Source organism: Furipterus horrens, unplaced genomic scaffold, assembly GCF_987537825.1.
Source record: "Furipterus horrens unplaced genomic scaffold, mFurHor1.1.pri manual_scaffold_8, whole genome shotgun sequence".
Lineage (NCBI taxonomy): Eukaryota > Metazoa > Chordata > Mammalia > Chiroptera > Furipteridae > Furipterus > Furipterus horrens.
The window spans coordinates 76,160,400-76,176,771 of record NW_028327178.1 but is presented as its reverse complement, the minus strand read 5'-3'; the positions used below and the strand labels follow the sequence as shown (position 1 = coordinate 76,176,771).

Here is a 16,372-nt window from a genome sequence, read left to right as displayed (position 1 = left end):
TTTGTTTGTTGGGCTTCCATATAGCTCAGTTTTCTGGAACTTCTTGTTGTCTCTAGTTCTGATGTAGTTGTAGTCCTTTTTAGTTGTGGAGGGAGACACAGTGTGTCTATCTAGGCCTCCATCTTGGCTGGAAGTTCATAAGTGTTTGTATCTTTATTTAAAAAGTTTGGTGATGTTTTTGTGATCAGAAATATGCCACAGAAACTTAACTTTTGTTTATAACAATTATCCTATGGTAAAATTGGTTTTACTGTACTTCCTTTCACTTAACAATCACAGTTTCCAACAACTTATCAATTATATTAAGTGAGAATGTACTGTATCTCTTTAGTCCTTAGCTGAGCCTTGGACTATTGTTGCACAAGAAAGGGCTCCAAGGAGCCCTGGAAGAAAAGAAAAGCTAGAAGGCTGAAAAAACAGCAGTGCACTGTCTCACTGCATGGATATAATACATGAAATTGTATTCCTTCCAAGTTAGAGGGAGTTGAACTGTCAATTGAAAACCCAGAAGATTCATGCTTTAGGAGTAAAGACCACATCCTAGGGCTAAGGTAAAAACTAAAATAGGCCCACTTTAACGAAGCCTAAAACTAATCTTCCATATTACCTGACAGTAATTTAATTGCCTACCAGAATAAACTTCGATACTGATTGAAGGAAAATAATTGCATCTAAAGCCTTTACAACAGATTCACAATGATTAAATGCCATCAGTAATTACTAGACATGCAAAGAAACAAGAAAATGTGATTCACAGTCATGTGAAAAATCAGTCAATATAAACAGATTCATAGGTGACCTAGATATTGTAATTGGCAGACAGGGACTTTAAAATCACGGCGTAAAATTTATTCAGGTATTTACATGAAAAGATGGGCACAGGGGTGAGGAGATGGGACATGATGGAAATTTCAGGAGTGATATGAAAACTATGAGAAAAAAAACTAAATGAAGAAAGCGGTGAACAGCTTTGCACCAAAGGACCATGAGAGGGCCCGAGCCAGGCCCCGAACCTACAATGGAGGGGGACGTTCTGGACACACTAGAGGCGTTGGGGTGTAAGGGACCACTGTTAGAAGAGCAAGTCCTTACCAAGGCAGCTGAGGGTGGACTTTCTTCACCTGAATTTTCAGAGCTCTGTGTTTGGCTAGGCTCTCAAATAAAATCATTGTGCAACTTGGAAGAAAGTATCACTTCAGCTGGGAAGGATGATCTAGAAAGCTTCCAGCTTGAGATAAGTTGTTTTAAAAAGAAATGGCATGTCCATACTCTATACTTATATCAGGAGATGTTAAATACCGTTTAAAAAAGAACGATGACTGCTTAAAACTTTTATTATTTTTAAGTACAGAGCTTCAAGCTTTACAGATACTACAGAACAAGAAATGTCAAAATTCTCAATTAGATAAAAATAGTGAAATTTATCAGGAAGTCCAAGCTATCTGTGATACCCTTGGTGTTCCCAAGTCAACAAGTTCTGACATTCCACTTATGTTAAGCCAAGTGGAGTCAAAGGTGAAAGCTATTCTCTCAAAAGTCCAGAAAAATCATGTGGGAAAACCATTCCTGAAAATTGATTTGAATCGGGAACAGGCGGAACAACTGGAAAGAATCAATGATGCTCTTTCCTGTGAATATGAGTGTCATCGGCAGATGTTGATGAAATGATTGGATGTAACAGTGCAGTCTTTTGGATGGTCTGATAGAGCAAAGATGAAAACAGATAACATAACAAGAATTTATCAGCCTAAGCGTTATGCTTTGTCACCCAAGACAACGATTACATTGGCACATTTACTTGCTGCTAGTGAAGATCTATCCAAGATCATTAGGACAAGTAGTGTCTCCAGCCAGGAGAAAACAGCATGTGCCATTAATAAGGTGCTGATGGGAAGAGTGCCTGACAGGGAGGCCGGCCGAATGAAATTGAACCACCACCTCCTGAAATGACACCCTGGCAAAAGAGACAAGAAGGCGGCGGAAGGGGTGGCTGGGGTGGTGGGGGTGACGGTAGAGGAGGTGGTGGGGGTGGAAGAGGTGGTGGAGGGTGGGAAGGCGGTGGAGGAGGGGGTGGAGGGTGGGGAGGTGTGGGGGAGGGGGTGGCAGAAGAGGAGGTTTCCAAGGCGGGGAGGACTATGGTGGAAGAGGGGGCTATGGTGGGAGAGAGGGCTATCGTGGGAGAGGCTATGGAGATCCATATGGGGGAGGGAGCGGTGGATATAGAAGATATTAAAATACAAAAATTAGACAGCAGTGCTTACTTCTTGTTAGGTACATTAAGCATAGTGTTCTAAATAACATACTTGAGTGTCATCTTTGAAGTAAACACCATGTTAGATTCCTTGATATCATTCTTGAACTGGATTACTATGTAAGAGTATTTCATCTATTAGACAGAATGATGATTTTTTTTTTCATATTTTGTCTACTCCTGAGCATGCTATGTCTTTTAAAAAACAAACAAAAATGAGCTAAAACTATTTTTTAAAATGTAAATATTTATTACCATCAAACTTGGAAAATGGAAAGTATTTTATTGTCATGATTAAAATTAGATCGTTACCTGTATTTTATTCAGGTTTGAGACACATAAATGAGCCCACTTGTTATTAGACTATTGCCTAATCTGTATTCCTGTGTTTTGTATTTGTTAATTTTACTTTACAAAATAGAGAAAGGGACTGATAGTTTTGTTCAGTAAAAAAAAAAAAAAAAAAAAAAAAGTAGGACTAAATGAAAATTTTAAGAATTGAAAAACAAAATATCTGAGATTTTAAAAATTGGATAAACTCATAGCAGATTTAACACATTTCACTAATAAAAAAACAGTGAAAGGTAGCAAAAGACATCAACAGTCATTTCCAAAAAGCATATATACTAATGGCCAGTAGGCACTTGGCAGGATAGTTAACATCATTAATCATAAGGGAAATGCAAACAGAAATCATGAGATATCCCTTTAGATCCATTATAATTGCTAAAATTTAAAATGCTGACAAGATTAAAGGATTGTCAAAATTTGAACTCTTACACATTGTTCGGGCTATATGTATATTACTATAGTTACTTGGGAAAAATATATGTTAACTTTTTATGAAGTAAAACATACAAACTTGGCGATTTTACTCATAGATATTTGATGGACATAAAGAATATATAACCACAAAAGGACTTGTACAAATATGAAGATTTTTTTCATAATAGATACAATTATAAATATTCCAATGTCCATTCACAGATGAATGGATAATAAAATTATGATAAAAGAGCATTCATTATTCACGAGTGAAAAGGAATGAAGTACTGATACATACAACAACACAAATGAGTATTAAAAAATTGCTAAGTGAAATAAGCAAACTCCTCCTTCCCCATTTCTTACATGAAGTTTGAAGTCATATAACAGGCAAACTTATCTCTGGTGATTGAAATCAGAACACAGGGTCCTTCTGGGTGCTAAGAAGGGAAATTGGATGGAAAGGGCACAAGAGAGCTTTTTGGGTTGATGGAAACATTTTGTATCTTTATTGACATCATGGTTACTTGAGTATATACTTTGTTAAAACTCATTGAAACTGCAAAATCTGTGATATGATTGTATGTATATTATAACTCATGAATAGAATTGATGGGAATTAAAAATTAATGTAATATATCAGTTCAACATGCCACATTCAGAAATTGAGGTAAGATTGCCTCAATTCAATTCCCGAAGGCAGGAAATTACAGTGGTAGAGAGCATGGTTCTACATCAGACAAACGTGAAGTTTTGAATCACATTGCCAATATTTTGTGAATGTGGGCAAATTACTAATCTCTTCTAAGCTGCTATACAATGGAGATAATAAAGTTAGTATTTACCTTATAAGGAAGTCATTATAATGCCTGGCACATAGATACACTAAATACATTTAAGCTATAGTCATTACTATTAAATATATCTTCAGCTAGATGTTCAGCAGTAGGGAATGCTGATATAACCATGAAGATTTTGAGAATTAGATATCTACAAACTGCTTTAGGCTACAATCTAAATAATGTAGACAATATTTGATAGCATATGATTAAGTACACTATTGAGTCCTATTTTAATTTTCCATTTCAAACTGAGTAACTCATTATCTCTTTGCCAAGAAAATACATTCACTTTAAAATAAAGTTCTTGTAAAAAATTCAACATAGAGAAATTAGGACCTTATTTTTTTCCTAATAGTCTCACCCTCTGTTTTTCATACCATAATCACATTTTACATTTTGGTATATATCTTTTTAATGCCTCTATATGTATATGTGTGTAAGTGTATATATGGGGGGGACCCAAAAAATCCGAAATTTTTTAAATTAAAAAATTGTGTATTTATTCATATATGTTTAAACTTGAGTCACCTTCTAGGTACTCTTCATTTAATGTAATATACCTATCAAGACATTTTTTCCACTGCTTAAGACAGTTTTTGAATTAATTGATTTTGATGCCTTTTAGTGCTTCTGCCATTTTTTGTTTCAACTCTTCCATACTGGAAAAACTTTTCCTTTGGGGACTGTTTTCATCAGAAGAAACAAAAAGTTGCTTGGGGTGAGATCATGTGAATAGGAGGGTGGGGCATTGGAGTCATGCCATTTTTGGTCAAAAATTGCTGAACACTGAACACTCAGCGCAGTGTGGGCAGGTGCACTCATAAATCACCCATCATGAAATGAGCAAACACGTTGAAAGAGGCTTAAAATAAAATTCACTGAAGTTGAATGCAGCCTCCCACAACAATACCAGCTGGTACACTGATACAGATGGGTTCCTAGAACACTCACCTAGTGGGGGAAGCCTGTACTACAAGGGGCCCACCCTCCAGAAGATAATTTTCTGTTGTGTTTTTAGGTACCCCCTCATATATATGTGTGTACATAACTTTGTAAACAAAATTGGAACTAAATTATGTATACTCTTTTCAATAGAATTTCACTTAGAAATCATATCCTGATTTATATGCATATGGTCTTGTAGCCCTCCACCTGTGCATTTATCCCCAAACCAGTCATATAAAGTTTTCATTTCCAATGGCACCTGGTTTGTGTTTTGCAATGGTTATTCTCACTGTGAAGGAGAGATGTGAAGTGCACCAGGATGGGAGGCCAGAGGGCCGATGAGACCTGAGGCTGGAGAAGGGCAGAGAGCCTGCTCATTTAGCAAAGCCAGAGCAGTAGCAGCCACAGTTCTGTTTTAGTCCCTGTGAAGCGAGTGAGGGTGGATTTAGGGGTATTTATGAGACATAAGCTAACCTTGCCCATCATCTAGTGCCCTGTTAGATACCCTGCAGAAACATGATTGCATTTGTGTCATACAGCTGGGAGGAGGAGGAGGAACACAGAGGTCTGGTTCTTACATTGATTAGCTTTCATTCTATTGTCTCAATTTGGAGGGATTCAGAAATGTTCTAGAGTGCCTTTCTCACTTTCTTCTGGACTGTTTTTGTCTGCAGCCTGTGGTGTCTTGGAGGCACACTTACCAGCTTCGAGAGAGAATTGTTAGCACTTTTTCCCAACCTTGTGTTCAGTGACATGAAGTTGATAGTTTAAATGGATATGATGGGGTTAATTACATAATCGAAATTGTAAAATACTACAAATAAGGGACCCTCCTACCCCAAGATCTGTTTTTTTGTTTGTTTTTGATGTTTAGTAGCACATTAGTTTGAAAACCACACACATACACACACACACGGGGCAGAGGAGAGGAGAACATTGCATTTGAGGGACTGGACACTATGGGTTTTCCTCCACGGGCTACTGTGATTTCCAACAGGAACAAACTGAGTTTCTTTTCTCTTCCTATCTCAAGTTCTGTATTTATTTCCGAAAGGCCAAAAACAAGGTAACTTTCTCCTCTCTCCCCCGCAGTGGATGGCTGTATTCACAGAGCAGCTGGCCCCTGTTTGCTGGCTGAATGTCGTAACCTGAATGGCTGTGAAACTGGACATGCAAAAATCACCTGTGGTTATGACCTGCCTGCAAAATGTAAGTGCAACCCTTCTGAACAGTTTCAAAATCTGATGAGCAGTCTTACCTTGTTTTATGTCTTGGGTGTGTAACTAGGTAAGAAGATGGTAGTGGTGTTATTTAATTAAATGTGCTTATATTAGATTTTGTACCTGGTAATAAAATGTGTTTTCTAAATATCTACATGTATGACATTTAACTGTAGGTTATTTTTTGTTGTTGTTGTTCAGATATCTGACAATGTGTCTCTGAAACAGAAAAATAAAAATATGAGCAAAAAACCGAGTATTTAAGTGCCATGGAGTGACAGCTTCTGGAAGTGATGCCAATTTCTTATTCCTTGTTCAGGTTTCTTTATTGTAGATGTGTTTAGAGCAAAGGAGATCAAAGTGATGTATTGTGTTTTCAGCTGCCATGTAAAGGCTGATTGGCAATTACAGCCAAGGCATCTGTCACACTTCGCTTTTGGGAAAAGCCAATGGAATGTGGTTGTCAGTGTGAGAATGTATTTGCTCTTTGAATGTGTAATGGTCAAAATTTTCATTATATTTGAATAGAGAGAAGTATTGCATTTGATTGACTTTGCTGTTTAGTCATTTAGCTAACCGGTAGGGTAGTGTGGAATAAGAACACTAAGAAGGAAACTGGTTGCAGGCACACATTATTATTATTTTTTAAGTCACATAATCTTCACAGCCAGGGGCTAGAGGTAGAGGGTTTCATTGCACAGTTAAGGTGTGCATTGAACCGGAAATTGAGACACCAATTAATTTTTTATTCCATGTCCTGCTTCTTATGATATTGCCTGTATCTGGGAATACATTTTATGTAAAAGTGAAGCTGGCTTTTGTTTTTGTTTTAGCAGTGGAGAAAACGTGACTAAAAAATTATAATTCTATTTGTAGGATACTCTTGGGTTCTGTATAGACAGGTTGTGTAAGAATGAATTTCTCATGGATATGTGTGAATAGAGAGATAGTGTCTTGTATTTTAAAGATTACTTTAAAATTTGTTAAAATGTGAGAATTTCAGTAAATAGTAACATACTAAAATGGTATTTTTCTTTATAAATGTTATACTGCATTCTATATTTCTTACAGGGGTTGCTAGTGAAAATATATCAATTATATAATGTTTAACTTTCCCTCCAATGACTTCCCATTTTTCTGTCCTTGTTAGTGTTCTTTTAATACCAGTTTTTTTAATATGCTTTATCAATTATGCTGTTACAGTTGTTGAATTTCTTTGCCCTTTGTTCCCCTCCATCCAGTGACCCCCCTCCCTCCAGGTGTCCCCCCACCTTAGTTCATGCCCATTGATTGTGCATATAGTTCTTCTCAGTATCTTCCTGTCTACTCCACTCCCTCCTACTACGCTTCTTAATTTCTGCATCATCTCCCTCCCTTCCCCCTCCCTGCTGACCTCCCCCTAAAATGTTACCCATACCTATAATACTTTTCCCACTCTCATCTACTTAGTTTGCCTTTGTTTCAGTTCCATAGCTTCTGTTGTTGGTTGTTGTGATACAGTTTTCATTTTAATGTACAGTTTTGATCTTCTTTCTCCTAAACAAGTCCCTTTAACATTTCATATAACAGTGGTTTGTATCTGATGAACTCCTTCAGTTTTACTTTGTCCTGGAAGCACTTTCTCTGCCCTTCTATTCTAAATGACAGCGTTGCTGGATAGAGTAATTGTGGTTGTAGGTTTTTGCTTTTCATTACTTTGAATATTTCTTACCAGTCCCTTCTTGCCTGCAGAGTTTCTTTTGAGAAATCAAATGATAGTCTTATTGGGACCCCTATGTATGCAATTCTCTTCTTCTCTCTTGCTGCTCTTAAGATTCTCTCGTTATCCTAAATTTTTGACATTTGATTATAATGTGTCTTGGTGTGGTTCTCCCTGGGTCTGGTTTTTCTGGAACTCTCTGTGCTTCCTGGATCTGTAAGTCAATTTCCTTCCCCAAGTTAGGGAAGTTCTGCTTCATTAATTTTTCACATAATTTTTCAATTTTTAGTTCTTCTTCACCTTCTGGCAACCCTATGATTCAGATGTTGGCCCACTTATAGCTGTCCCATAGGTTTCTGAGCCTCTCCTCATTTTCCTCATTTCTTGTTTCCTCTTTCTGCACTGGTTGACTATTTGTTCCTTCCCTATGTTTTGATTTGTTGATTTGATCCCTCGTTTTCTTTCCCTCACCACTAGTTTCATATGTGTTTTTGTTCATTTCAGCAGGAATAGCCTTCATTCCTTCCCTGTCTTATTTAAGATCTGCTGTGATGTCTGTTAACATTCTTATAACCAAAGCTCTGAACTGTGCCTCAGAAAGATTTCCTATCTGCTGCTTCATTATATTAGATATTTCCTAATCAGCTTTGAAACTGGGATTGCTGTCATGATCTGTGCCATCCTGACAGTTTTGTGTTTACTTTTGCTTCCTGGGTGGGGCTGTCACACCTCCTACACTATAGGGGGCAGAGCCCTGTGCACTCATCACAACCGGGTGATCCTTCTCACCACACTGTGGCATTTTGTGTGAGGGCGGGGGTCCAAGATTGATTCTTGCCATTCACTCTCTGCTGAGAGACCAGAAGCCTTCTCCTTCATCCCCACCCCCTCCGGGCCTTACAGTCTAAGGCAATGGGGGTCTGCCTTCCCTGGCATTGGAATTGAAAGCTGATGGGTTTGGTCTGAAGCCAGGGGTGCTTCCCAGCACTTCTTACCTCCCCTTTAATACGGTTGTCCATGCTTACTGCCATCCCATTACCATCACTGCAGCTGCTGCCACCAGCACAGCTTGACCTCTCCACCCCAGCTTCGTCCCTCATACCCATCCAGATGAACACCACTTCTTTATAACTTCATATGTTAGACTTTCATTTATTTTCTGGAACTTCTGGTTATTTATGGTTTTGCGGTAGCTGTATTCCTTCTTAGTTGTGGAGGGAGATGGAGCGTGTCAGTCTAGGCCTCCATCTTGGCTGGAAGTCTTCATTAGTGTTTTTATTTGTGTGGAAGAGTCACATCATGTGCCAAATGACCCCTCACTCCTACTTGGAATATATATTTATGTCAAATAATGTCATTTGTATACACTGCTGTTTAAAGCAGTTCTCCCTGTGACTTGATTTCTAGGATTATGTGGCTCAATGTTTACCAATATTGGTCATTCTTACTTTTTGATGCCACACTACATTTGTGATATAGCTAACTAATACTGCCCTGAGAGCAAGCAGATTATCGATTATTTTTAGACTTGTATCTGTCCTTAAACCAGGAAATGAAACTTGGTTTCCTAATGATTCACTACTATTTTATATATTAAAATACATATCAAAAATTCTTCAGCTCTGAGATTTCTGAAGACAGATAACCTCAGAATCACTAAATATGAACAAGTAAAATGGTGACTATACTGTATGGATTGACACTATGATAATTTTGTTTAAAGTGCTTGTTCTTGTTTGACATCTCTCTAAATAACTAACTCATTCAGCTTAGTTCAGGGATATTGAAGAATTATACAATACAAGACACTGAGGTACAAAGGTCAATAATACTAATAGATATGCTTGAAAAGTTCCATGATTGAGTCATATCTTTGAGCTAATATGTGACTTTCCTGGGAATCCCAGGGTAAGTGAGTCTTTGCAAGACAAGAAATCTAGACATGAAAAGTCAACAGGACTCAATACAGAATCCACATAAGCTGAGATACTGCGAGCCTGACACACATTTAAGTCACTGCACACAGCCTACAGGGCATGTCTTATAAAGAAGTCATCCAACATGATAAAAATTACTGGATTGGAATGGCAGTGCCACCTTCTGAAGTCACACACAGGGACTTTTGGTGAACATATCTTGGTATTTTTCTATATTTAGAAAGATTTAATAATTTATATTAAACATAAAGAAAAGGGAAGAAAGCAATACAAAAATGAGTAATAATAGCTTATGTTTACATGCTACTTTATAATATTTTACAGTACTTTTACAAGTCCTTATATTTTAAATAATATTTTTATACACACTGTGTATGTTCATATTCCTTTTTCCTATCCCTGAGAGATGTTTTTCTTTCTCATCAATTTGGTTCATCCATTTTTGAGTCATTAACAATCCACAGATGTGGTTTTGTAGAGAGAGAATGAAAAGGGAGCTCATTACATACTGTTTGGGTCATTTTCCACTCCATATTTAATTATACCATGACAGTTTGACAGCTCCTATCTGTCATCTGTGAGAGTGGGTTTATCATTATGGGGGTACTAAAGCCAGTCATCCAGCCACTAGTGATAATATCTCCATGCATCAGCAATTTGTTTGGAAAATGCTTTTGTATGGGTTACAAACTTGGTAACTTTGGACTGGTCTTTGCTTCTTTTTGCTTTCTAAATTAATCTATTCATAAATGCTTATGTTGAGTTAAATATACTTATAGTCTATATTCTGGACTCATCCTGATTGGTGGAATGATAAGCCTCAGATATTTAGTTTATAGCTTGGATGTTTTGCATAATTTACTTTGATATAAAATATTCAATCTTTATTTTCCAAAGTAATCTGAAGAGTGAGAGAATATTGGCCAAATTTCTTTGAAGGCTATTATAAGGAAATGACTTATTAACTGGACTATGGACTGGTTATATAATTCAACCTTTTGGAACTTTCTCTTGTACAATGTTAGAGTTTGGGGGGTGTTCATGACAAAATTTAGATTTCTATAGATTTTTAGCTGCTTGTCAACATGTGGGATTATTTCTTTTTATGCGATCATCATTCTTACCAGAGGGTCACCTTCCTTGGAGAGACATTTGTCCATCTCAGTCACACAATTCCAGTGTCAGTATCTAGCAGTGTCTACTAAATATGTGCTGAATCAATGTAAATGAGTGAGTGATCAAATGAATGAATTGTTTCAGCCCTTTTCACATGGAAAATAGATTTTTAATTGCTGTTTCCACTTCTAATTCTTTCCTTCCTGCAATTCACTTTGCTTGATGCTAGAAGATTAATATTCCCAAATCCAGAGTTCTTATAATTGTCTACAAGGCTCTGGATGAGGTGATCCTCCTTACCTCTCTGACATCCTCTCCTTCCCTCCTCTGCTTCCTCACAAAGCCTACTTGGCTGATCTTTACTGCCTTTGTATTAGCTTTTGCCCTGCCTGGAGTTTCCTTCTTCCAGATACCTACCTACAAAGCTTGCTCCCTCACCTACTTCAAACCTGTGATCACATGTAACTTCAGGTGCCATCCTAATCAACTTATAAACTTTTTTTTTTAATTTAGATTTCTTTACTTTTATTTTTTATTGTACTTTTTTCATTACCATTTATCCCCCTTATACTCTCTTCCACCTCCACCCTCCCCTCTCCAATCACCACACTGTGGTCTGTGTCCATGAGTCCTTTTTCTTTTTTGTTCAATTCCTACCCCTGCTTCTCCCCAGCCCTTCCCTATCCCTCCCTCCCTAAGCTGTCAGCCTGCTTTCTAAGTCTAAACTAACAGGCTAGTTTGTTTCACATATGAGTGAAATCGTATGGTATTTGTCCTTCACTTAGGTCCATTCATGCTGTCACAAAAGGGAAATTTTTCTTCTTTTTAACAGCTGAGTAGTATTCCATTGTGTAAATGTCCCATAGTTTTTTCATCCACTCATCTACTGATGGGCACTTGGGTTGCTTCCAACTCTTGGCTATTGTAAACAACACTGCAATGAACATAGAGGTGCTTGTATTCTTTCAAATTAGTGTTTTGGGTTTCTTTGGATAAATTCCCAGAAGTGAAATCTCTGGATCATAAGACAGTTCCATTTTTAATTATTTTAGGAAACTCCATACTGCTTTTCATAGTGGCTGCACCAGTCTGCATTCCCACCGACAGTGCAAAAGGGTTTCCCTTTTTCCACATCCTCACCAGCACTTGTTGATTTATTGATGATGGCCATTCTGACCTGTGTGAGGTGATATTTCACTGTGGTTTTAATTTGCATTTCTCTGATGACTAGTGGTGTTGAGCATTTTTTCATATGTCTGTAGGCCATCTGTATGTCCTCTTTCAAGAAGTGATTTTAGGTTCTTTGCCTAATTTTTAATTGGCCTGCTTGATATTTTTGGTGTTCAGTTCTATAAGTTCTTTATAAATTTTGGGTATTAACTCCTTATCAGATGTATCAATGAATATGTTCTCCCATTCAGTGGGTTGTCTTTTCATTTTGTTGATGGTTTCCTTTGCTGTGTAAAAATTTTTAGTTTGCTTCTATATTTGTAATTAATTGCTTATACACCATTTAACTTTTAAATACACTGTATCATTTACTTATTTATTTTGTTTATTGTCTGTCCTCCCACTACCACCAAAACAAGGGCACATTTTTTAATGCATCTTTTTCATTTATTACTCTATCCATGCAGCTTAGAAAAATGTTTGACACGTAATAAGAATTCAAAAATATTTACTTAATTCATTAATAAAATATAATTCTATTTCTCTCAAAATCCTTCACTAGGATTTTCCTTAAAAATAGACTCGTTAGCCTTATCTTTGGCCTTCCATGATTTACCATCATATTTTGAACTATTTACAACCTTTTCTATGATCTGAATTGCTCACAATGGTATGTCTGTGCATGGGGTTTGTGTATGGGGCTTTCTGGAAAGTTTTCTTTATTTCATTACTGCTGTCTTCCAGAATCAGCTTAAATATCACTTCTGCACTAAAACAAGTCTTACCTTATCAACTCAGCTAAAAGTACTTTCTTTTTCCTTCAAAATTCAGAATACTGTATGTTAACATGCTCAGGACAGTTTTCTTGAGCTACTTTTTATTGTTGTATCTGCAAACTTTCCACTTTCCTAGTATCCCCTTGTATATAATGGTGCAAGAGGATGCTAGAGAAGTATCTATCAAATGTTTTAATTGTTAGAGGCAGAAGGCTGGTTGATAATTAATTGTAGGTGGGATGCAAAAGAAAATGTGTACTGATATTCCTAAGAAATGATGAAATTAGTGTCAGGTATTGTGTTTTTTAAATCATATTTTAACATATATGTAATTCCAAAGTCTCTTGTTTAAGAAATTTATTTTTAATGGAGTTTCTCCTAAAGGTTAACAAATAAAAGGAAATTATATCAACTTTATTCAATGCTTTTCATCATAGCTAACATGTCTATTTTATTCCTTGAGAATGCTTCACTTTTAGGCTTTAGGGATGAATAATCACCAAAGATAAATGGAAAAAATATTAAACCTATGCATATAAAATGGTGAAATAAGTTTCTTTTATTCCTCCTATTTAATCTTTGGAAGACATGAAAGGTAATGTCAGAATCAAACTCACAGTTTTTCATTAATCATTTGAAAGGAAACTCTAGGGTGAGAGACCATTGTGTGATATGTTTGAATATCATAGAGTGGTATAAATCAGAGTCCTTATTCTGTTTCCAGGTGCAATAATAATCAGATGATAGTAGCTTAAAAGGTACTATTGATAATAATTAGTACTTCTCTTGTGCCCTTCATCAAGAAATCATAGTACTTTGAAACATTAGCTCATCAGCCCTGTTGAAATTTCTGTGATGAAGTAACATGACAAGTATGATTTTTCTTACAACACAAAAAAGAAATTCAGGTACAGAGAGGTTAAGTTTTTTCCGTAATATAAATGAACAAATAAAACAGAAACAGACTCATAGGTACAGAGAACAGACTTGTGGCTGCCAGAGGGGAGTGGTGTTGGGGGACTGGTAAAAAGGGTGAAGGAATTCAGAAGTACTGACTGGTAGTTACAAAATAGTCATAAGGATGTAGAGCACAGCATAGGGAATATAGTCAATAATATTGTGATAACTCTGCATGGTGTCAGATGGGTGCAGGGTGTGTGTTGGGGGAAGACACTTTGTGGGCTGTATAATTGCCTGACTGCTATGCGGAACACCTGAAACTAATACAGAATAATGTTTAAGATACACTGTAATTGAAAAAATTTTTTTAATTAAAAAAATTGCTGTTGTCAATAACAAAATAAGCCCATATTAGAAGCATGGCAGTGACCATGTATCCTTGAACTAGGGAGAGTGTCTATGGCAAGTGTTATCCAAGCCTGCTGACTGTTTTTGTAAGTAAAATTTTATTAGAACACAGTCGTGCCCATTTGTTTACATAGTTTCTATAGCTAATTTCATGTGACAGAATTGAGTCGTTGCAACAGAGAATGTATGACTACAAAGCCTGAAACATTTATTATCAGGCCTTTTACAGAAGAACTTTGCCAACTCCCAGTCCATGGCAATATCTACTTTTTATAATGTTGGTAGCTGAGACTCAGAGAGCTTAAATATTTATTGAATTTTATTAAGTGCATGTAACTTACTTAGGTTACTACTGATGAAAGTGAGACTAAAATGCCTGCTGTGTATTACTTGGGACAGTCCTTAGGTCTGTTGCTTCAAACATCATATTGGGAGGATCATCTGAAGCCTTTTAAAGTTTTCAAATTATAAGACTACCTTGAAAAAAAAAAACCATTCTTACAAGAAATGACTTTTTCTCAATAGGGCCAGAACCATAAAGTGATTAAATTAAGTTTCTGAAGGGAGAATTAATTCAAACCATCAGAATATTAGACAATAAATCTTTATTCTTTGTTTCCTGCGGGCTTGTTAGCTAATGTGCTGAAACAGAGCCTGTAGTCCTGAGGAAGTTCACTTTCTGGAGGGGGTAACTTATGAGATGGTTCTGAGTGTGTGCTCTGGAAATCAAGGCCTGATTTCAGCCAGTGAGGGCCTTCCCAGCAGGTGTCTGATTGTGAAGGCAGCCGAGTGCACTTGCTGTTAAGAGTGTGACTCCACAAGTGTGACAGAGACCCTCACGAGCCCCTTCTGTAATTAAATTACTTATATTACTTAAAGAGAAAAATGGCTTTTGAAGAACATAAAATCATCTTGCTTTCTGGAGAGGAAGAGGGGATTGTTCCTCCTAAAATCAACTCTGATTGGCTCATTTTCCTGAAGTGCTTTAGGAATTTCATTTCGATTTAAACCTATCTCTCTATAATTACCAACCTTTTCATTTACATTAAGCAGTTTCATACATTTTATCTTCTTAGTGATCCCTATGATGAATGTGGATGGAAGAAGGGCAGGAAGATTGTGAAACCCAGAACAGCGGTTCTCAAAATATGCTCGATAGCATCAGCAGGGTCGCCGCGGAATTTGCAAGAGATGCAAATTCTCATGCCCCACCCCAGACACGCTGATCAGAAACTCTGGTTTAAAAGCTCTCCAGGTGACTTCATGCGTGCTCCAACATGAGGACCATTCACCCTGCAGGGGTGTGGTCCTGAGCAGAGCCCTTGCAATTTGACTTCTTGCCCTACACTCCTTTGCTACACAATACAGGCATCCTTTTGGGTCACAGGGTAAGGTTTTGTTTGAAGAGACCTCTGACATTCTCTTCCTTTGTCTTATTTTCACATTTAGTAATGATATATGTATTTATCTTTATTTATTGCCTATTTTCTTAAACAGAATAACCTTTAATAGCGCAGAAGTCACATCGGTCTCATTTACCCCTGGTGTCCTTAGCATCTGACATAGTAACCAGCACAGACTAGGTGGCTCCGGATACATATTTACAGGAGAAATTAATGAAAGCATTGTCTTTGTCAATATCATAGGTGCCACTGCAAGAAGCCAACCAAGAAGACACTCAGGTAGGACTAGTTGACTCCAGAAATCTGCAGAGCTAGCACTACTGCTACTTGCAGCTTATCTGTTATCCTATCAGCAAGCATGCTCTTCGTTCACAGACTCTAGTAGCGTAGGAGAGTACAAAATTTGCTTATCTTGCCCACATGGCACACAGATAACCTACACTTAGATAAATTCCTTTAATTTTCTATTTTTTTATTGGCCTATTGTGTTAGCATAAATTCCATCCCCAAGTGTCATTGTGATGAAATAACTAAACAATGTGAATAATTAATAGTGTCTTTAAAGAATATCTCCTTTTTGGAAGCAACTTGTATTTACATTGTTTTATTTTGGCTGAACGTAGAATAGATGCGTGGGTTTGGCTTGCATTATTTGACATCTTAGCAGGCCTCCACAGGACACTGTCTATACCTTCTTTTTTCTATGTGATCAATAGGAAATAACAGTGTAAATCAATTCTGGGTAATAATGTAAATGGGCTCTTGAAGGAAATCCCTGCTGTGAAATAAGTAGTTAGCTGTGACACTAGCATTAACCACTGTGGGGTAATCAGCTTTTGGATGTGTTTAATCAGAGTTATCAGTTAAGATTAAAAAGAGAGTCACTGTTGTACTGGGATAATCATTTTAAGGATTTAAAATATGAATATATGAAGGTGTT

The 16,372-nt window shown here is 36.9% G+C and overlaps 1 pseudogene; it reads left to right on the top strand.

Moving 5' to 3' along the window:
- Positions 1-985: 985 nt before the first annotated feature.
- On the top strand, positions 986-2,233 carry LOC150003178 (tRNA-splicing ligase complex subunit FAM98B pseudogene; annotated as a pseudogene).
- Positions 2,234-16,372: the final 14,139 nt, after the last annotated feature.